The sequence below is a fragment of the Calypte anna genome, chromosome 3 (genome assembly GCF_003957555.1).
Source record: "Calypte anna isolate BGI_N300 chromosome 3, bCalAnn1_v1.p, whole genome shotgun sequence".
NCBI lineage: Eukaryota > Metazoa > Chordata > Aves > Apodiformes > Trochilidae > Calypte > Calypte anna.
The window spans coordinates 35,285,096-35,308,102 of NC_044246.1; the positions used below are offsets into that span (position 1 = coordinate 35,285,096).

At 36.4% G+C, this 23,007-nt stretch overlaps 1 protein-coding gene across 2 annotated transcripts in view; it reads left to right on the forward strand.

The window, feature by feature from the left end:
- PACRG (parkin coregulated) overlaps nucleotides 1–23,007 on the forward strand; it is a 217,751-nt gene that overhangs the window by 90,355 nt on the left and 104,389 nt on the right. The window lies entirely within an intron of this gene.

Genomic DNA, 23,007 nt, shown 5'->3' on the forward strand with positions numbered 1-23,007 from the left:
GATGGTTGTCATCTACAACTCCCTGAAAGGAGGGTGTAGCCAGGTGGGGGTTGGGCTCTTTTGCCAAACGACTTTCAACAAGACAAGAGGGCATGGTCTTAAGTTGTGCCAGGGGAAGTTTAGGTTAGATATTAGAAAGAATTTCTTTACGGAGAGAGTGATCCGGCATTGGAATGGGCTGCCCAGGGAAGTAGTGGATTCTCCGTCCCTGGAGATATTTAAAAAGAGACTGGATGTGGCACTCAGTGCCATGGTCTAGCAACCACAACGGTGGTTCAAGGGTTGGACTCGATGATCTCTGAGGTCCCTTCCAACCCAGCCAATTCTATGATTCTATAATATTTACATTCAGAATATGTGGAATAAAATTATTTTGGAATTTTTTAATAGTTTGGTGAGCTAGATATGTATCACCAGATTTAGTTCTTTGCTCTGTCAGTTAATACAACAAACATTTGGAGTCTGTGTTGTTAAGGGTCTTTTCCAACCTAAATGTTTCTATGATTCTGTGTGGGAACAAATGAATTAAAGATAAACCCTTTGGACATGGTGGCTTTTTGGGTCAAGATGCATAAAAGTGGAGGATCTTATTAGGGGTATTTCTAAACCTGTGCCATGGCTATCAGAGGTTTTCTAGAGATTGCAGGGCTAAGAATGTGAAAATTTCTTCTTAAACAAATTAAGTATTTTTGTCTACTTTGCTCATGTCAGTAGTTTCCTACTCTCTCTACCAGTGAAGACTATTTTTCTACCATGATCAGAAATCTTGGTGAAACTCCTTTCCTTCCATTGTTTTTTTATTCTTTCACTTTTAATTTTTTCTTTTCTTTTTTTTAATGGGTGTGTGTGCAGTGTTGGAAGAAATAGAAGTAATTTACTTAAACATTTATATACATGGGATTGACTCCACAGTGCAATGGTTTCTATTGTGTAATCTGAAATGTACTACCATTATTACTCAAAAGTCACATTGCTCTTGGATTTACAGAGATAATTCATCTAATATCCTATGTGTATGTAAGCAGAGAAGAAAAAAAATATTTTGCATGTTCAGGTAAATTTAAGAGCGACAAAAATGAGGTAAAATAAAACTTTCATATACCATCTGCTTTTCTACAAGTGAGAATATTTAAAAACAAATATATAACTTTTTATCTGGAGTTCTGAGGTGCTCAGCAACAAATGCACAAGTAATTTTAGCTTTTGCAGCCTGAATTTGTACTGAGGCTATGTGTTCAGGAAGCTGTCACTGCAAATATGTTTACAAAGCAGATGCAAATGCAGATAGTAATATGTCACATGAAAGCACTGGAAAGTGAAAGCATAGTCCAAGATATTTTCCTAACTCTGCTTTCAAAACGTAATGTTTAAATGTGAAAATGTGAAATCACAATTCAGTTAAAACGGTATGAAGTTTGGAATTGTATATGTAAATAACCTTTAATAAATTTCCATGGTTTTTCTTATGGTAAAAAAGCCAACAACCAAACAGGTTCAGGTGACAGAAGCAGACTATCTGTCCATGATATTTTTCATGTTATAAACTTAACCTGTTGTGATGATCTGAGGAGTAGTTAAATGATCAGAAACATGTAGTTCTTTTGATTTACTCTGTTAGAAAGAAGTTTCCTGACATGCTGGTTTGATTCAGTTCTCACAACGGGTTGTAAGAGATAAGGAGGTTGTCAGAAAGATATTGTTGGATGCTTAGAGACTGTTTTTGAAGTTAGTCTGAGCTGACAACTAATAAGAGGCTTTTTTTGATAAGTTACCCTTCAGTGTAGGTAGATGTTATTTTTTTGGTTTGTTTGTAAATGGACAGATTAAGCCATTAGATCAAGTGGCTTTGTTGTCTGTCTGTAAGACAAAATCTACCCTACTACCAAACAGAATGTGTTAATCCTCCATTTCCATATCGGGTTTTTTGTTTGCTTTTTTTTTTTGTTTTGCTTTGTTTTCTAGTGGGTACCTCCTTTATTGCACACTAAGCATAACAGCAATTTTTTTGCAAATTGAAATGACAGGAAGTCTGAATTCAGAAGTATTACCGTGATTGCAGTGAGTATGTTTGGCATGACAGCAAGAAATATTTTTTCCCAAATAGGAAAATATATTTTGTAAAATAAGCATATTGTATGTGAGGAGCCTATAAGGTTATAAAGAGGTTAGTTTTAAGTATTTCTCTTGACTGAGGTTACTTGTATTTGACCAAAGGTACAGAAAGAACTGGCAGATGGTTTTACTTCCAGCTGTACTTTGAGTAATACTTGGCTTTTTTTTTAACTCCTAAATATGGTAGTTGAGTTTATCATCAGTTTTGATACTGATCATAAAATGATAAAATAATATTGTTGATAGCTGAAGGCACTGTGATATGGCAAGAGCTCTTTTTAAAGACTTAGACTTATCATTCCAAGGATTTATAGAAGATAAGGATGCCAAAGAAATTATATGTAAAGTAAACATGGAATAACACTAATAGCTTCTGTTTCAAAGTTCTCCAGTTACCTTCAGAAGGATTAGTTGTTCAAGGATTTTCTCTTATCATGCAAATCTTATCTCACTCTCTACAACTCCCTGAAAGGAGGTTGTAGCCAGGTGGGGTTTGGCCTCTTCCCAGGCAACTCTCAGCAAGACAAGAGGGCATGGTCTTAAGTTGTGCCAGGGGAGGTTTAGGTTGGACATTAGAAAGAATTTCTTTACGGAGAGGGTGATCAAGCATTGGAATGGGCTGCCCTGGGAAGTAGTGGATTTTCCATCCCTGGAGATATTTATAAAGAGACTGGATGTGGCACTCAGTGCCATGGTCTGGTAGCTGCATCAGTAGTGGATCAAGGGTTGGACTTGATGATTTCTGAGGTCCCTTCCAACCCAGCCAATTCTATGACTCTATGAATTGAGTAAATTTATTTTTTAATGTGTAATCAATCATGCAGTTTCACTTAAAAACAGGCCTTAAACTTTGTACCTGAAACTTGTATCTGGCTAAATGATTCCAAAAGACAAATTCTGCCAATCCTACTCAGACAGTTTTGCCACTAGCAGATGAAGATGGGAAGTAGGTTCCTAAACACCATATCCATTTTCAGTAAAAGATCCTGGACTGAACTATAATGGAGCTAGTGCTCTTGTAAAATGGTTTCTTTTGTACCATGAAATTGGTACACCATGTTATTTCATCACTTTGGTAGTACATAACAATAATCCATTATTTCAAAATCAGTGGATCTAATGAGCCTTTGGAGTAAGCTGAGGACATAAGTTCTGGCCCACTGACAAAGATTTCCATAGGTTTCATTGTTCAATGAACCAAATTGCCATGACAATGATGGTACAATCTCATATTATTTCTGATTTGTAAAGGGTGCTTGCCACAGTATATCCTGGGATGCTGAGGGTCCTGGCTTTACAGGGAATTTTTTCCAGTCTTCCTTTCCAAGTGCCTTTCCCTTTTAAGGAGGATGGAAGTTGAGCGAGGCAATGGTATGTGGCCTCATACTCTCTCCCTAACATGGTTTCTAGCAATAGCTAAGAATGATCCAGTGCTGAGGAGCTGGAAGGTATTCTTGTTTCACATATAATTTAAACCACACCTTGGTCTCAGCCTCAGTATGGTTAAGAAATAATAATAAATCCTTATGCAATGAAAAGTATCCTTATGCAACACCAATGAGGCTAAGAAATTTTTGGCTAAATAAAATTTTGAAAGTTTGAAAGATAGACTCATCCTGCATATAAGCTTCATTTATCAGTGTTGGAGAGACACGTGGTTTTAGCAGGCATTTCTTGGCTGTTTTTCTGAGGTATCCATATTATCCAGCATAAAACATGAGATAGTGCTGCTCTGATTTTAAATGGAAGATTCACATTTGTCTTTCTACAGTCTACTAGCTAGTATCATTTTTTCTTTTTCCATTTTTCCACTTTCTTCTTTGCAGAGCTCACACACACAAATAACATTCTTTGGGTTTACAGTGCGTACCTAAGTCCCTAACTATTCTGCCTCTGTCTGAAATGGAGATAGGGCCTCTGGCTTAAGATAGCAAATTCATTCTCTGATGTTATAGGTCAATATTTATCATCTGCTTTTTTACACTGGTACTGTTTGTATCTAAACATTTAAAATCATAATCTGGTGCTTTTAGGAATTCTCAAGAAAACATCTTTTGTGATAATGATAATGCCACTGAGATAAAACCAGAAATATCAGTGTTAGCAGAGATATTAATTCTGAAATTTTATTTTAATCACTTAAATCTTAGTAGGTTTAATTATTTCTAGTGTTCTTTATTCTATGAGACTACCCATCTTGAATGCTTGTCTGGTGTGTTTAGGTGAAGTTACTATATCATAAGCTATAATTGATCTTTCTGTATTTCATGTTATAGCTGCAAAGCTGTAAGTACTGTAGCATCCACTGCATGGCCTATCAAATCTAATTTGGATTATTGAAATAGTGAAAACCTTTGTTACTTTTAAAAAAAATCAATTTAGATAATTTTGAGTGATTACCTGCTTAAAACTTTGCTGGGTTCCTGCGGAAATTGAGATAATTGTGTGCCTCTTGAGGTGTTGTTTGCTATACCTGATACTTAGTGATGATACGGGAAAGAATAAAAAAGGATATTGTCAGAGTTTTTCTATAGTGTTCCAGCAATGTTTATGCACCCTGTTTTCAAGTTTACTTTCCACATCCCATTTGACAGCTGTTGTTTCTGATATATATCAGATTCTATTTTCCTTCTTATTTATTATTCCACTTTTTTGATTTGTATTACATTTCATATAAATTTATGTTTATATCAGTCTTTATAGTCCATTTCAATACAAACTCATCTAACAAGCAACCTTAGGCTCATTGCAGTTGGGTGACAAGTAAGACTTCATTGACACATAAAACATATTCACAAAAAAGAAAATCTGTGAAGAAATTGTAGTGACAAGCTTTTGTTATTAGCTTCATACACAACAAAATTAATTTTCTGCCCCAATGCTGAGACAATAGAGGCAGTGCTAATATTCTGATTTGGGTAAATACCTCAGCTTAGTCCAAGAGAGATTTATACAGAAAAATCTATGACTGGCACTGACTTATTTTGCTGCAGCAAATTAAATTACTGCAGTACAGCAATATAAAACCTCATATATCTATGCAAAAATTTTACTAATTTTTTAAATACAATAAATCAATATTGAAAATACTCAAAACTGGTTACAAAATATATACAATAATTTGCATTTTTCTTCATTACATAGCACTGCGTTGGTAGTTCAGCAGACAGCAGGATAATGGGTGATTAAAGCCCAATGCAGTGCTACTGCTTTGGGTCCCAGCTGATAGCCTGTGTGACTTTTTTTTTCCCCCTCTCTGAAATCATAGAATCATAGAATCACAGAATTGGCTGGGTTGGAAGGGACCTCAGAGATCATCGAGTCCAACCCTTGATCCACCGTTGCGGTTGCTAGACTATGGCACTGAGTGCCACATCCAGTCTCTTTTTAAATATCTCCAGGGACAGAGAATCCACTACTTCCCAGGGCAGCCCATTCCAATGTCTGATCACCCTCTCGGTAAAGAAATTCTTTCTAATATCTAACCTAAATTTCCCCTGGCACAACTTAAGACCATGCCCTCTTGTCTTGTTGAAAGTCATCTGGCAAAAGAGACCAACCCCACCTGGTTACAACCTCAAATGATTGCAGAATTCCCAGTAAGATTGCTCAGGTTACACTAAACTGCAAGGCAATCACAAAAGGCTAAATGGATTACTAAGGAAAAAGGTCTATGGAAGAAAAAGCATACATAATTTCTTCACTGTGTGATCGTTGTCTACTGAGACTTCTAAAAAACTGAGGTCTGTCAATACTTTAGCAGTGTGTCCTATCAGGTTCTACTGTGCAAAAACACTGTGATATATTAGTTTAGCTGATCAGCAGATGTACAAATTCAGTCAACTCATTGACCAGTGACAGTGTATTTAGTCTCTTTAAAATTGCCTTTGAACTATTTTTCCAATAATATTTTTTAACACTTTAAAATGTGTTACTTATGTGTAAGCATGATTTCTCAAATTTACTGTGCAAAATTTAGTTGCCATTCGTTCTTCTGATCAATGTGGAAACAGAACAGCATTCCTGGGACTCTTTTAAACACAGAACTCTTAGAAGAGTCAGTGAAAAATCTTATTAAGTAAGTATATAGACATGTGGACTGCATATCAACACTATAATGTGTGGAGATGTACAATGTAATGCGCTGACCTGCCAGGCATATTTTTTTCAAGAGCAGTTTACAAGTCCAATGACCTGATCACCTTTCATCTAGTAAAAATACATCATAAAAACATGTCTGTTTAAAAAACCCTGTTTGTTTCAAATGCAGTTTGCAATGCTCTGGAAGACACAGTCTCATCTTTCACTGATAAATTGAATAGAAAAGACAAAGAACTGAACAATGTTGCAGTGAAACACACTCTGACTGGCTGTTCTGTGTGATACTGAGTTTTTGTATAATGTAATTCTTGAGGTTTGCAGAGTTGATAAAGGCTGGTGCTAGCAACTTTTGCAAATAGTTATTTTCCTGAGGTTCAGTTTACTTTCCACAAATCCGTCATTGTTTTACACTTTTCAATGCTTCCAAAGAGAATTAAAAAATCAACTAGAACTGTCCCTGGCATAGGACTACTGCTGTTATTAATCTGAGCCTCTGGGATAATTTTTTCTTTCCTATAATTTTCAAAAGTGATTCATCTTCCCTGAAAAAGAGTTTCTGAGTCAGTTTGCTGGATGGTTCAAATTTAAAGCATTGCTTTCGCAGATTCATAGCATACTAAGTAACTTCAGTAAACATTATCCCCATTTTTTATATGGGAGAAGTTGATACTGAACTAAGAATGAGAGACTTAGCTGGTTTTTTAATGGCTTCTGCTTTTGAAAGAAGTTGATTAGAAACTATTGAATTTTGCTATACAAATTCAAAATGTTGTTGTTATTATTAATAAATTCAAAATATTATTGTCTTATCTTCAGTTCGTTGTCTATGCATGTCTATATGCTAGGATTTTATACTGGCAGCCACTGCCAAAATATGTGCAGTGTTCATACCTTCAGTACATCTCTTTTTAAAAAAATATTTTACGGGTTTTTGTAAAGGCTATAAATATGCCTACAAAGCAGATCCACAAAATGTAAAAAGAATTCTGAGATTTTTGGAAAATAATTAAGAATTTTTCTTTGTTGTTTCAAGTATTACAGAGCACTATCAAAGCAGAAAAATGCACTAATACGTTATAAACAAAGCTATCGTGTTTCTTAGTGGCAATTCCTACATGTACAAAACCTACACAGAAGAGAGAATGGCATGCAACAGCATGGCATTCCTTACAATATTTTACTCTTTCTAAATATGTTCATGACATATATTGCCTTATAGGCATAAACTTTAATTTTCTTTCCTAGATTTATCTAGTCTCTCAATAATATGGACTTGCTTAACAAGAAATTAAAAACCTTTAAAACTTTATATTTTCCACATTACAGGGCAGGTGAATAGACACTTTCAAGATAAGTTTAGCACTGAAACAAAAGAAGTATAATTATAAAACATAAAAGGTATACTGCCAAAGAGAAAAAGCTCCATACTCTGACATTTAAATTAAAGTTGCTAGTCATGGTTTTAGTTAGTAAATAATCCCTTACCAAGTCATTCAGCTGCTGAGTAAGAATAATGCACTTTAATATGTGAATTTTTACTTGAACTTAGAAATTATCAGCAGACTGGAGCACCTCTCCTATGAAGACAGGCTGAGGAAGTTGGGATTGTTCAGCCTAAAGTGAAGGAGGCTCCAAGGTGACCTGATGATGGCTTTTCAATCTCTGAAGTGTGCCTACAAGAAAGCTGGGGTAGAGCTTTATTACATGGGTGTGTAACAAAAGGACAAGGGACAATGGTTTAAAACTTGAAGAGGGGAGATTCAGGTTAGATGTTAGGAAAAAATTCTTGATGGTGATGAGATGCTGGAACAGGTTGCCCAAGTGTCTGCCTCCTCCCTGGGAATGTTCAAGGCCAGATTGGATGGGGCCATGGTCAGTCTGGTCTAGTGGGAGGTGTCCTTGCCCATGCAACGGGGGTGGAACTATATGTATGACCTTTAAGGTCCCACACCATTCTATAATTCTATGATTCTATGACTGTTGGGTTTACCCACGTTACAGAAGCTTGTATTATATTTTCGGTTTCAAAGATAATTTTGTCTGTTACTTTTCTAATCCAACAAATTAAAATCTTGGGTATTGCAGCATGTTTTAGTATTTTCCATTCAGTTTTCACCAAAGCTGCTACTTCTTTCTAGGGACTTATTCTAGCTTGCTGAAATGAGTACAGTTTGGAAAAAGGTTTTCTTGAAAGTGCAAACAAATGCTTATTAAAGAACTAGAACTAGAACTATATGGGGAATGGTTTCTAAGTTCAATATCTTAAGTCAACAGTTGGCCCCACTGAAGTGCCATAGTTTTATATACCTAACTAGATTTGCTACGGATACTAAATTTAGAAAGATCTGTTGAATTTTCTGATTTGTATGAGTGTACTTAGTTATCATACCACACTGTTTCCTGCTCTTATGAAGTTTCTGAAACTTCTCCTTAGGCTGGCATGGCATTTTGCACAAAAATACAAATAACTCTAGCTAGACAAATTATCACAGAATATACCAAAAATCAGCAAAATAATGATTACAAGATAAAATTTCTGTTGACAACATATGATCTTCAGAAAAAAATCAGTGGAGGTCATATGGATATATTGACTGAAAATCATCCAAAGACTTCTTTCCAACTGTGAAATGCCATTTTCAGTAACACCATCAACGTAACAGTTTTGTTCAATGACTCATTTCATAGACACTCATGCCAGATGCCACAAGCAACTGTAATCTCCACTGAAAGCAGGGTTTATTTTTAACTGAGAGTAATATTGTCTAAATGAACTCAACCTGCTTAATAGTCTTGAGTGATACACCTGCACCCTATTTTGCTTGTAAATGTTTTGAAATATTTAATATAAATATAATATTTAAAGTGATGCAAGCAAGCTTCAATTTATTTTTTTTTAATATATGTGTTCTTCAATCAATCTTGTTCTGCTGAATTTATGCCAAGCTCCACAGTCATCCTAGAAAACTAACAGGGTCATAGTATTGCCTTGAGCCTTGGCACAGCACTGTTAAGTACGTAGATAGCACGCTTCCTGGTAGGATTTTGACTGAGGCTTATTTCCCTAGATAATGCTTATCCATGGTTCAGCGTAAGCAGTTACCAAGGCCATTCACAGTATACAATTTAAAGGCAACAACTCTGTTTTGCATACCATAGCATTTAGATGTACAGAAATTATCTCTTCTGCACCACTGTGCATGAGGCTCAGAAAATAGCTCCCATCCTGTTTTGGTTTTAAGTATAGATATAGCTCATGCAGACATCTGTTAGTCATGATATAGATTAGCAGTTCTGAAAATGCACTAGTCTTGAGTTTTGACTTCCTTGGGAAAACACTGGTTTTCATAAGGGGTGTGTTTTAGCTGTTCTGTAGTAGCCCAATCTGTTTGTTCATAGGTCTGACCTTGAAATGTACAATAATATCCTGACTATCTTGTTTCATAGTTCACTCTTGAAATAGAGAGGACAACACCTTCACAGTTTTTGGTGTCAGCCAGCAGATGGTGCAGTATTGCCTTCAATTTCTGAGGTTCTGTCTGTTTCTGGACTTGGTTCATTAAGTATTTTATTCATCTATCTGCAGTTAACCTTTGGGGACCTTTCAGTATTGCTAGCACATGGTGTCAGGCATTTCATTCCACCACACCATGATGGGAAGGTATGAAGTAACTTCAGAGCCATCTTCCAGGACTCTTGGAGGCAGTAGGACAAAGGATTTCTGGTGGCTGACCTCCTTAGAAAGTCCTCTGCTCCAAAACTGGTCATGGTCAGTCCTTCTCAAACATGCTTAGAGCCCATGAGAATGTTTTCGTTTTCCTGTGTATTATTTCTGAAGTTAGAGAAGCTTCACACATTGTGGCCTTGCTTTCTCCATCTTGTTTCTGAAAGATTTGATAGCAGAACTTCTTTGTTGGAAAGATGCAAGAGTTCTTAACCTAACTATATACAATTTATGGTAACTGTCCCAATACATCTTAGTGGTTTCCTGCATTCTGGATGGCTCTCTTAAAATGTTCAGACATTGCTCTTTCCTGGTAAGGAACATCATTTTCACATGTGGGAAACAGAACCAAACAAGCCTATTTGGTTGGCTATACTGACCAAATTCTACAGGATGCAAAATAAACATTTCTTGAACTCAGTTGAAATTTTGTTACTTAGCTATAGACATATACAATTACAAGTCCTAAGTAAGTAATTGTGTCACCTTCACACATATTTGTTTTTTAATGAGGCTTAATCAGTATGAAAATAAAGTCCAGTTAGGAAAACCTATGCTAAGACTTCGAGGAAGTGGAGTTTGTACATGTTAGTTAGATTTGTGATCCAGTAGTTTGTACATGTTACTTAGATTTGTGATTGTTAAAATGGAATAGTTTAAGTCTGGCAAGAGATTTACTAGATGTCAGTGTTTTGTGTTTTAAACTGGTATTGTTGTGTTCATTTCCTTTTAGAAGTAAGTTCAGTAAATCTGCTGACAGTACTGACAGACTCGCTTTGCCATGTTTTATATAAGACAATTTGCTGTGACTTATTATTCCTACATCTGAACCCACAGTATAAATCATTTAGGTTCTACTATGTGCATTTAAAATAATGTTGATCTCAGCTTCAGTGTGTTTGTGGAAAGGTTATAGCCAGAAGTAGCAAACAAATTCATTGAAAATTAGTTTTCCACCAGCCTTCTATTAGGATTACTCCTCTTTGTGACAGGTCAGATAATTCTATTCACTTAGCAGAAACTTTTCTTTAGATCCAGTCAAGAACTCCCAAGTAGGCCAGTGTGGCATTAGCAGAACCAGAATAAGTCACCAGAGGATGACCTGACCTTCTGTGGAAAGCAACTTACTCTTGCAATGCTGCCCTCATAGAGGAGAACTGACAGAGCAAGCCAAGAGCAAGTCCGATAAGGGAAGCTCCAGACCTAGAGACAGAGAACTGCTCTCACTGTTCTCACTTTCCTCCCAGATAAGCCTCATTTCTCATATGAACCTAATTAGCTTCTCCCCTAAAGTTCTTGTAGAAGATTTTGCTATTTTTATTCTGTAAAAATCTTTATCATCTTTTCTTGGCACTAGCACTGTATTTATCACTTTAAATCTTCTTACAAAATGGCATTCCACAATTCAGAATGTTTTATGGCTTCCAGAAGATCCAAGTGGTAGCAGTTAGAAAAGAGTACCATAAAAATTAAACTTAAAAAAGTGTCCATCTTTTTTAGAGATTTAAAAACTTTTATTCAAGAAAGTACCCTCATTAGAAAGTAATCTTTCTTAATAGTGCCTGTGTTGCTGACCGCTGCTCTGGGGATCTGCTGACCTCAGGCTGGGCTTTTTATGGATCAAACAAGACTATTGACTCCCAAGTCTTTGAAATAAGAACCACCTCTCCTATGTGACTGCATAGTTATCAACACAACTTGGCCTTAATATTAATCAATTCTATTATCAGAAGCTTCAGCATTATAAATTGCAAATTTATCTTGCATTCTATCTTAACCGCATTGGTAAATAATTTCATTTTATCAGCCTATTTCAATTCTTTGCAATATTCCATAATTTCTATCATTTTGAGTAATACTTTTAATTTTAAACTGTTGTGGCCTCTGATAATATACTAAGCGGCATCATTTCTTCTGATCCCCAGGGCACTCCACCATTAACCTTTTTGCTGCTTCTACTGTAACCAGCTTTTAATTCATGAAAGGATTTCATTTTGCCTCCTGTGGCTACTAACTTAATAATGTCCTGAAAAGGACTTCATTGAAAGCTTTTTGAAATCCTAATTCAATATCTACAGAGACAGATATCCTTTATCTGTTTATTTTGTTAACTCTTAAAGCTGAGCCTTAGATTGCCTTCCACAAGCTGAATCTGCAGAATGCAGGCTGCACATTTGTGCTCTCTGTCTAGCAAGCCTGTTTCATAAGAGCAAGAGACACAGAAAACCTTTGATTTAGTGTTGTAAGTCAGCTTCAGGTAACCAGGTAAGTCACTGGGCTCCTGTGCATGTACATTCTGATTATACTTCAAAGAAGTATAGATTCTTTTTCAAAAATCTGCCTGAAAACAAGGTTGTTTTCATTAAGAAAATTATCCACATACTGTGTGAAGTCAATAAGATTAACTGTAAAATAAGAAATTAATTCATAGGGTGTAGACTGTCTTCCTTTCTCTTTTGTGCACTTTTCCTTGCTAAGTAATAATGATATCCACATATCTAGTTACATCTTTCTAGATTAATAAAATGTGAAGGAGGATTTTTCCTTATGTTGGTGGTATAGTAATAAAACCTGAACTTACCGATTGGAACTGGTGTATAATTAGCATGTTTTTTTTCTCTGAAAATGCTTAGAAATCCTCCATGGCAGTGATTTTTTTAAATTTTTGAGCAAGAGTATAGTACGTCTGTTCCTGTAGTGAACCATCAGTAACTCCTCCACCTTTCTCAGAATAGAGCAATAATGGGAAAGGCTTAAAAAAGAAAAGAAGAAAAAAAAAGAAAAAAGCTTAATCACATTTATCTACAGAAACACATTTGCTGCACATATACTTTTGTTGCAAAAGGCAAATATTCCCTGTTTAGTTCAACTTTGAAATTGCATAATATCTCCAAAGTAAGATATTAATATAGACTCATGTGAAATAATTTGAAGAAATATCTCTTCTTCTTTTCTGCTGGGGACACTGAACACACTACTAATTTTTTCCCATTTTTTATGGGCATTCTGCTTAGAGTTACGTGTCAAAAGTTAGAAGGTGGTAGGAGTAGTCTCATAGAATGGTTTTAATGTAGAAAAATCACTATTCTGATTTGCCTTTGTGACATTTAATCTCATAATTTTTATGGTATTTTCAAAAAATATTGTGTGTGAAAATGCAAATGATAATGTTTAATGACATGTTTTATAAGCTTCCACAATTTCTAAAACCATAAACCTGCCACTTTTTCACTATGTCTGTGTCTGAAACTTATGACAAAATTGGACGGATAGACAATTTGAGTTGTACATTACATTGTAGGTTTTCTGGTATATTGTGCTATGGTTTAATTAACACTGGAACAGGTTGTGCAGAGAGGTGGTGGAAGCCCCATCCCTGGAAGATTTTAAGGCCAGGCTGGAGGGGGCTCTGAGCAACCTTATCTGGTGGGAGGTGTCCCTGCCCATGGCATGGGAGGGTTAGAACTAGATGATTTTAAAGGTCCCTTGCAACCCTGAAATTTCTATGATTCTAATTATTTAAACAAGAAAAATCTTCAGATAGTTGTTTTTATCTTTTTCTACATAAATGTTTTTCTATGTGCATTTGTCCCAGTATGTGCATGTGTTTCTGTTTATCCCTAATTTTTCTGTTTGGTGTTATTTTTATTCAACCAGAGAATTCCAAGTTGATTTGATGGACAGATTTGCATGAATAATTAGCAAAAAGAAAGAAAACAAATGCCAAAAAATAGGGAAAAATTGCTTGGCCAATAGTTTTCAAAATGGGATAGAATCAGTTGACACTCTCTCCTGATTTACCTTCATAATTAATTAATTAACATAAGAGTGTTAAGTTTCATGCTAATAACATGGTAGCAAACTTTCTTTAAGAAAAACATTAATAACTTTTTTCAAAAATTCTATTTTAAATTAATTCTATACTGACATACTGCATTCTATATGTTTTGTCGGGATGAACAACCTGGTCCGCTCCTGTTTTGATAAAGTTTATTGTAAGCTCCATATTGCAAAAGTAAGTGAAAAACTGTTGCTTTGTTTTCTCAAAAAAAAGTAATGGGAGAGTCTTGCATCCACCTGATCATTGTTCTACCTTCAAACTCTGCCTTGGAGAGGTGGGTTTTGATCTCTTGTCAGACTTCTCCCCTTGCCTACTAGTGGAACAGTCTAGTTAAGTGTCTGCAAAACTGAGTTTCTTTTTCACTATTATAATTTGTGCATTCTATAATGAAGGAAAAAGGATTTGTCCTCTTCTTTTTGCTGGTGCCAAGTACAGAGGAGAATTCCTCAGAGGTTGCAGCTGAGGGTGGAACTTATTCTACCACAGGGCTATGACCCCTGAGTAGTCATTAAGTCCCCTTTACCTCTCAAAGTAGGTGTATATGATACATGTAATCTTGCATGATTATTATAAGGGCAAGTTATCTTTGCACATCTTATAATGCTCATACTAGGCAATTGCAAGTAAAATAGATTAGTAAAATGTAGAGAAATAATGCCTTTCTATTTTAGTCTAAAGTTTCACATTTATTGTGCTTGTGGAACTCTTACAACATATTAATAAATTATGTAAGGGAAAAAAATGGAATAATTGGGTGTGCCTAGCAAGGTGTCAGCATGTCTTTGGGCAGCAAGAAGAATGTAAGTAGATAGGCATACATTCTGAAGTAGTGGAGATACTTTTGTCTGCCACTGAGGTTATCATGTGGACCATTACTTACGTCACACAAACAGTTCTTGAGTACATTCCTCGTTTGTCAGTCATGTTTACAGAGCACTTTTCTCAGGGTGCATTTATCTTCTATTTATAATACCACCTATCAATTAAAAGAAAACAATCTTTTAAACATAGTCTACAGATACTTGCTGCATGAGGAGAGTAGTATATTTTACATGCTTTCTTAGAAATCAGTTGACTCAGATAATGTAATGTGATCAGAATCCAAAAAGTTAAAAACCTCTTAATTTCCTTTACTTATTGCATTTTGGGGTATTCGTATGTATCACTTTGTCCCCATTATTTTCAATGAAGAATTAATGGGAATAGTATAGAGATATTTTATATTAGGAAAAATTGATGACAATAACAGCTGAGCTCTCATGACTGCCTAGTGTATTAACATTCATGCTTTTCTATCTATACTAGGAATATTTCGTATGTTTTAAATACTAATTGCCCTTTTAAATACTATTTGCCCTATCTTCATCATATTGGTGGCTTATTACAATTAATCTGCTCAACTCTTTTTCCTATCTTACTATGTCACACTGATAAACTCCAAAACAGCAGCAGAAATCCTTGCTGTGATTCTGTTATATTTACATTGTGTGGCATACTGTAAGGCCCATATCTCATAATACAGGTTTTTTTAGTCATCTTGTTTTTTCCTGTATGAGATGCTGACTCTACTCTATATTGGCAAGATCTACCTGATATTTATTATCACCTAAGTGTATACTTACAAAATCTAAATCCAAGCAATACAATTAAAAAGATTTATGAAAATTCAAGGATGAAGTCTTCTGCCTCCAGAAATATCCTAGATTATTTCCTGGGTGGCATAGCTCGCAGACGATTAGTGATTCACATATGTAGCTGAGAATCCAATTTTTAAATAAAAATTAATTCTCAGGTTTCATTTTCAGGAAGAGATTTCAGAGGTTTTTTTACCCTATGTCTAGCTGGGGAAGGGTTTACACAAATCTGTATCTTCCTTCTTCTTGTTCCCATTTCTCACTCAATCATTGGTCCTCTAGTTATTTGGGGAATAATATGACCTTCTTGACTATTAATTTTCCTCACCTCTGCAAACATATGATTGGGTTGTCACCTTCAAGTGTGGCAACTGAAAGGAAAATGTTTTTTATATCTTATGCAGGTCCATCATCATTGCTAGTAGCAAGTGTTCTCCAAATAATATCTGTGGGATATATCTGCTGTACTAACATGAAATTATTTGATTTTCAATAATGTTATAGGGGTCTTGATCATATCAAGTTCTATCCATTGATGCTTACAGTAGATTATTAATAGACTGGCTTCACCAGATTGCCAAATAATTTTGATCACACCATTTCTGTTTCAGACATGCTTCTCATTCATACAAATCAAGCATGAGCCAAAAGTCAGTGCATGCATTTTATTATCTTTTCCCCTCATTTGAAAAGAACCCAAATGGATTGGACAGCAGTGTCAGCTGAGAGAAAGCAGTAGAAAATGAAGGAGAGAGGCAAGTGAGGCAACTAGTCTGGATGGATAAATAGTTGCATTGCTTCATTTTTGAGCTAGATGTAGAAGGAGCATCATTGTGCAGATAGGAATAACAGTTAGAAGATAATTATCAATTATATGGCCCTAAAATGAGAAAGTTTAGAACTACATTTACTTTAAGGTTTGCGGTATTGTTGGGTTTGTTTCATATCATACTCCTCTTCAGTGCTTTCAGACTTAAATGTTATGCTCCAACTTCATTTAAAAGAGCAATAGGACATCAAGATATAAAGCATACTATGAAAAAATTAATTGTATTTTGCTATATAAAATACCTTAGAACAATATGTCTTTTAGCTTTTCTCAACTATTTTTATTCATGACAGCATTACTATTGTAACTAACATTGAGGTAATAGGGAACGCTGTGAATTTAAAAATATTATCTGCATAACATTTTTGTGTTTTGGAGTTGTTTTTTTTTTACTTGAGGTGGTATTTCACATCTGAATGCATATAGCAGGTACAGTAACACTCAAAAAACAATTATTGCTTCTTTTAGTTTATATTTAATTTAACTTTTTGTGGGAAATTAAATATCTACAGAATGTGTTAAAAAGGCTCAAAAATCAGTTTACTAAATTCACTGATGCAGTGTTTATCTAGTTTCTCCTTTGCCATTATCTGTTTATCTTTGAGTTTTAGAAACATCCACTTATTTTAAGATAATTATGTTATCATTTCGTTGCAGAACACAAAATACAACTTCCCTCATTCTCTTTTTGATACAATGTAATAACTTAGACTAGAACTCTTTCAACAGAGAATCTTTGTAGTATGAGCCTAGGCAGTATATATTGAAATACTTCAGACTGCAAAGAGAATAATTGCTTGATGGAAAGCTTGAAGGGACTAAATGAAACAACAGAATTGAGCTTTTAACTGTAAGTACCATAAGCAAAGCTTCCATATTAAAAACCTGATCTAATCAAATCCAGATGAGCATTACCTACTCCATAGTGAAGTTTAATATGTCCTTATGAAACAAGGCACAAATATACTAAGAGCAAGAAACCAAAAACTGTGAAATGCACAGTCTTCATCTTGTAGAGGATGTTGTAAGAAAAAGAGAAACCTTTTAAGAAGGTTGAAAGAAATCTTGGAAGCAAAATTTGAAAGTCTCAAAACTGAGACTATTTGAGAATGTTTCTGCTCTTCTCTTTCCTAGAAAACAGATGAAATAGCTGGTAGGGAATGGAAAATAAATCTTAAAAGCAACTATCATTTTTCCCAAAAAATCATTACAATCTTTACAAAAATTCCTGTTTGTCGTTATCAAACCCACGATTTCACAGTTGCTTTTACTATACCTAATTTAATGCCTTGGATAAAGATGTTAAGTGAATAAATAAGCAGATATGATGTTTCTAGGAGATGAAATTCACTTTTTGCATAATCATATCTAAGACATATAGTATTATGTAATCAGTTGTGTGAAATGAGATGGAAAATTAAGTTAGGTATCTTAAACGTTACCTTCTAAACCTGAGGTTTGCTTTATAGATTAGCAGATTACTTTAAATACCACTGTTTAACAAAGTCCAATAGCATCTTCATTGTCAAATTTTGATACCTTAAGTTCTTTTAAATATCTTGCTTTCTTCATCTAACACACAGGTTAGCCATGAAGCTTAGTTTTACTGTTTACAAACTGGACTCTTTATCTGGGCTTTCATTATCTCAGCGCACTTGCACCTCACTATGAGCTGTTTCAATAGGAACAAATTTTCTGCTGGACAAATTAACTGTGATATTGCCATTAGTTTCGTCCCATCATCTAGTTTGGTTATACATATTGATAAAAAAAAATTACAAACTGTATGTTGTTTCATTTTCAGATATGAAGCATGTAGTATATGCAAGTGGCATGGAGATTTAATGAAACAGAAGATTTTATCGATTATAATAGAGGGGGATTTGTTTTGTGATGATAACTCATAGTAATATATCAAATTATATTAGACCATTTACTGAAAATTCAAAACCTGTTTGCTCACAACTTACTAACCACCAGTACAAAAGTTTATAATAATTATTGTAAGGATTCTTTTTAGAACTCATAGTTGCAGTATTATTGTCAGATATGGACAAGTTTTGCCAAGAATTTGACTTTTAATCAGCATTTTTTTGTGCGTGGATGTGAAAACCAAAGGAATTTTGTGGGTGTAAGGAGAAAAATAACATTTTTCTCTGAGCAGCTGTATAATAGTGACTTTTAAAGGCTAAATAGTAAATACAGAAGGAAAAGGTTTCACACTCTAGAAGGCAGGGCAGAATATTTCTGGCTTCCATATTGTGGGAGTTGTTATGAGCACAAAATGCTAAGCAAAAATTGGCTGTATGCTTTTATCAGCAGACACTTCAAGAAACGAGTTAGAATTCAGTCCTTTTCAAAGCCATGCCAGTTGCCAACCACTTATGGCTTTGGAACTAATTCAGACATCAAGAGTTAAAAGCGAATGCTTAATGATCTATGGTTTGTCATACCTATATTTTGTAGAGTTTTGTGTTTTGGTTTTTTTTTTCAGTAAAGCTTTTGTGTTATGTGTAAATATCCAATTTGATTTTAAACCCAGAAACATTCAACTTAAAGATAATATATCATTCCTATGTGTATGTAATGCATAACTGTAAGACAGAATTGATAAATAAAGGTGATATCTTTTATTGGCTAGTTATTATCACTGAAAAACATTCACTTTTGAACACAAGCTTTCTTTATATCTGACACAGAAAAAGCATGTTTCAAGGCAGAAAACAGCTAAGAAAAATTGCAGAGCATCAGAAACATATTCTTAAGAAGAAAGATAACTGGTAGTTACAGTTAGAGGAAATATTAGTGAAGAGTGGGAGAAAAGAAATGTGTTTTGAGCAAAACAGCTGCAAATCCTGATTCAGTAATCTAACATGGATGTATATTCATCAAGATATTTTTCCATAGAATTAGTATTTAATTTTGAAACAATTGGCAAAAGGAATGGTAATCTGATAAAGGTATTTTTCTTTGTGAAACACTCCCTCCCCTAGTTTAAAAAAACTGCCTCTCACTGGGTCTTTTTCACGTCTAAAGCTTTCCCCAGACACGTGTAGCTGTTGTAGGTACTGTTTTTTATTTTCTGAAATTAGAACATTCAATAAAGAACCATACAGTCTAATAGTCTTGTAAACTAAAAATTAAGAGTTAAAAAGGAAAATATCAGAGGAAATCTGGTTGTCCTTTTGACAACTGTCCCTTTTTGTCAATTATTTTATGAGTGCCAGGCCATTTCCTACCTGCTACTGGTGTCTCACTGTAAGGAACAAATCTGGCCTATGACTTAGGCTTATCACCAGAATTTGTCATTGCTGTATTCTGTTCCAGTGATTTTGGGGGCAAACTTCTTTTACCATTTCATGGGTCTTGTCCATACTGTGCTGAATGTCATCAAGAAATACAGAATCACAGAACTGTTCCCATTGGAAAAGACCTTTAAGATCATGGAGTCCAAACATTAACCTAACTACAGAGTCTAGTGCTAACCCACGTCCCTAAACATCACATCTTCATGGGATGGTGATACAACCACCTCCTTAAGCAGCCTGTTCCACTCACTGATAACTGGATTGGGTTGGTGTGGCACCATTTTGGTAGGGGGGAAGGGGCCCCAGGGGTGGCTCCTGTGAGAAGCTGCTGAAAGCTCCCCCTGCTCCAAAAAAATGCGGCCCACCTCCAGCTAATGTTGAACTCATCAGCAGCGAGGGGTGCTGTGGTTAACATGTACAAGAAAGGGAAACAAACAGCTATAGGAACTGAGGGGGAATGGGAGGGGGAGATGAGAGCGACACTAGAGGTGAGGGCAGTGCCACAGAGCAGAGACAGTCAGTGAGGAAGGAAGGGGAGACGGTGCCTGAAGAGAGAGAGGTTCCCCTGAAGCCCAGGGTGAGGTGGCAGACCTCCCTCTGCAACCCATGGGGGAGCAGAGTCGAGCAGCCCATGAAGGATGAGGGTGGCGCAGAAGTGGGCCTGCAGCTATGGAGGGCACCGTGTCAGAGGAGGTGACTGCTCCCGAGGCAGCCGTGACTCTGTGTGCAGCCTGGGCTGGAGCAGTTCCTGAGGGACTGCACCTGTGGGAGGGACTCATGCGTGAGGGGTTCCTGAAGGACTCTCTGCCATGAGAGGGACCCCACACTGGAGCAGGGGAAGGCTGTGAGGAGTCCTCCCCCTGTGTCGAACAGACTGTAAACCCCACTACCTGTCCCCCCGTGCTGACAGGGAAGACATAACAGAGCAAAGTAATTTGGGGCCAAGAAGAGAGGGATGAGGTAAGGTATTGAAGGTCTGTTTCTTATTTTCTCTTTGCTCTGTTTTGATTTAACTAACGATAAATTAAATTGATTTTTTTCCCCAAGTTGGTTCTATTTTGCCTATGACCATAACTGGTGAGTGAAACCCTCTTAGTTCATGTCGCCACCCACGAGGCTTCAGTTGGATTTTTCTCCCCCTATTCCTCCCACACAGTTCCCTGTTACTGGCTGGGCCTAAACCATGACAATAACTCTTTCAGTGAAGAAGTTTCTTCAGTTTCCCAATCTGAACCTCTCCCTGTGCAAACTGAGACTTTTTGCTCTTGTCCTGTTACTTGAGAGAACAGACCAACCCCCACCTCGCTATGGCTTCCTTTCAGGGAGTTGTAGAGAGCGATAAGTTCCCTCCCCCCAGCCCCCTTTTCTCCTGGCTAAACAACCGCAGTTCTTTCAGGCACTCCTCAGAAGACTTGTTCTCCAGACCCTTCACCAGCTTGGTTGCTCTTCTCCAGCACCCCTATGTCTTTTTTGTAGTGAGGGGCCCAAAAATGAACACAATACTCAAGGTGTGGCCTCACCAATGCAAGGCCAGGGTTCAGATCTGCTCAGAGTCGAGCAGGATGGAAAATGAGTCCTGGCTGCATATAGAGAATGTATGTCCCCTATTTGCTGACTGTGGCATTTTCCTGAAAAGTGTAAAAGCTGTCTTCAGTTCTTGACTACTTTATTTTTAGAAATTTCTACCACAATTCAAATGTGAATTTTACTGATTACTGGCCTAAAATCATGGCCTGGTGTCACGGTTTAACATTGGCTCGGCAATTAAACCAAGTAACAGACACTCTCTATTAGTCTCTCTCTCCTCCTTGATAAAGAAGGGAGAGAGAATAAGGGAGAGAGACTTATGGGTTGAAAACTAAACTACTCAACTTTAATGGAACAATAATGATAAATAGGAAAAATTACCAAATATATACAAATATACAGGAAAATGGATACCACGTTTCTCCCCCCTCTCCCCCCAATAATTCTCACGTCACCACCGAGGCTGCAGGGCAGCCCTGGGAAAGTCCAGGCTGGACTCCTGGAGTCGGCAGCAGTTGGGAACTGGAGGCAGGAACACACAGATATGGGCTGGCACGGATCAGGACCACAGGCAGATGAACGGACGGAATCCTTCCAGGATGCTGAGTGAAGGAAGGGAAGCAGGAAACGCAGGAAGGTCAGGCAGCTGGAAGCAGGAAATCAATGGATTGGCCCTCATGATCCCTCAAATTTATACTGAGTGTGACGTATATGGGATGGAATACTCTGTTTGGTCAATTCTAGCAACTATCTTGTCTGTTCCTCCCAAAGGAGGGCTGCAGGTGGGACCTCTTTATCCTCCTGGATGGTAAAATGTTCCTCAGAGCTGAGCAGTGTCCTTGGCTCTGCACACCAGTCTCTAGCAGTAACTATAAACATTGAGTGTTATCAGTCCTAGAAGCACACACTGTCTGAGAAACTTGCTGTTAATTTCAGCAAGTGCAACTTCTTACAAGAGACTTAGCTAAAAGCAGAAGTACAAGACAGAAAATCACCTTTAGCATGGCCCAAACCAGGACACCTGGGTTTTTGTTTGCCTAGCCCAAATTTCTTTTGAGAATATTTGGAGCTTCAACTTGGTCTATGTGACAAAGCTTGTTAGATGTGAAGCATTTAACCCATTCCAAAATAAAATCTCACTGGAAATATAGGGTAATAGCTAAGACAGGTTTTAAAAAACAGAAGTGGGTGCCTAAGGAAATGGATTGATTTCCAAATGATTTTGAGGATCTCTCTGTTCAGAGGAGGTGCTTTGCTTTTGAGTCACTTCTTAACTGTATTCAGAGCTTTGGCAGGCTGAAAGCAAACCACTTCTGGTTCTCTCTGGCTATCCTGAGTGTATGTAGTGTCAGAGTGCTGGTGGGTAGAAGGAAAAGGGAAAAGAAATATCACAGAGTGAAAAATCCGTCACAATGTCTGTAACTTTGAAAGGTTAGCAAACTTTGTATTTTAGGATTGGAGGAAGATTCCTATTAAAAACAGGTACCTGATTGCTTTACCTTTTCTTCACAGTAGAAACCCATGGAATTTCTTTAGAATTCTGCTCCTGAAATGAATCAGAAATAAAATCAGGTCAACACTGTAGAAACCTGCAAATTCTGTGCAAATACTGTGATATTTGACACATTTTGGGTATTTGTCAGCTGCTGGATTCTTTCTCATTTGTTCTAGTGACTGTTCAAGTGAAGATAAAAATATTGGATTTATTTTTTTTTTAAATAAGCAGAATGTTATTCTTAAAATGCTGGTTTGATTCCTATGGTAACTTAAAAAAAAGGTGTTTAAGCAAGATCAGAATCTGGCATTGACTTATCAAAAAGTGGAAATATATGGGTGCATATTTATTTTCATTCTTTTCTTTAGGTCTAATATTTTTGGTTTCAGTATCTGGCTATAAGCCATGTTTGATACTTAATTGTATTCTGGAGTCG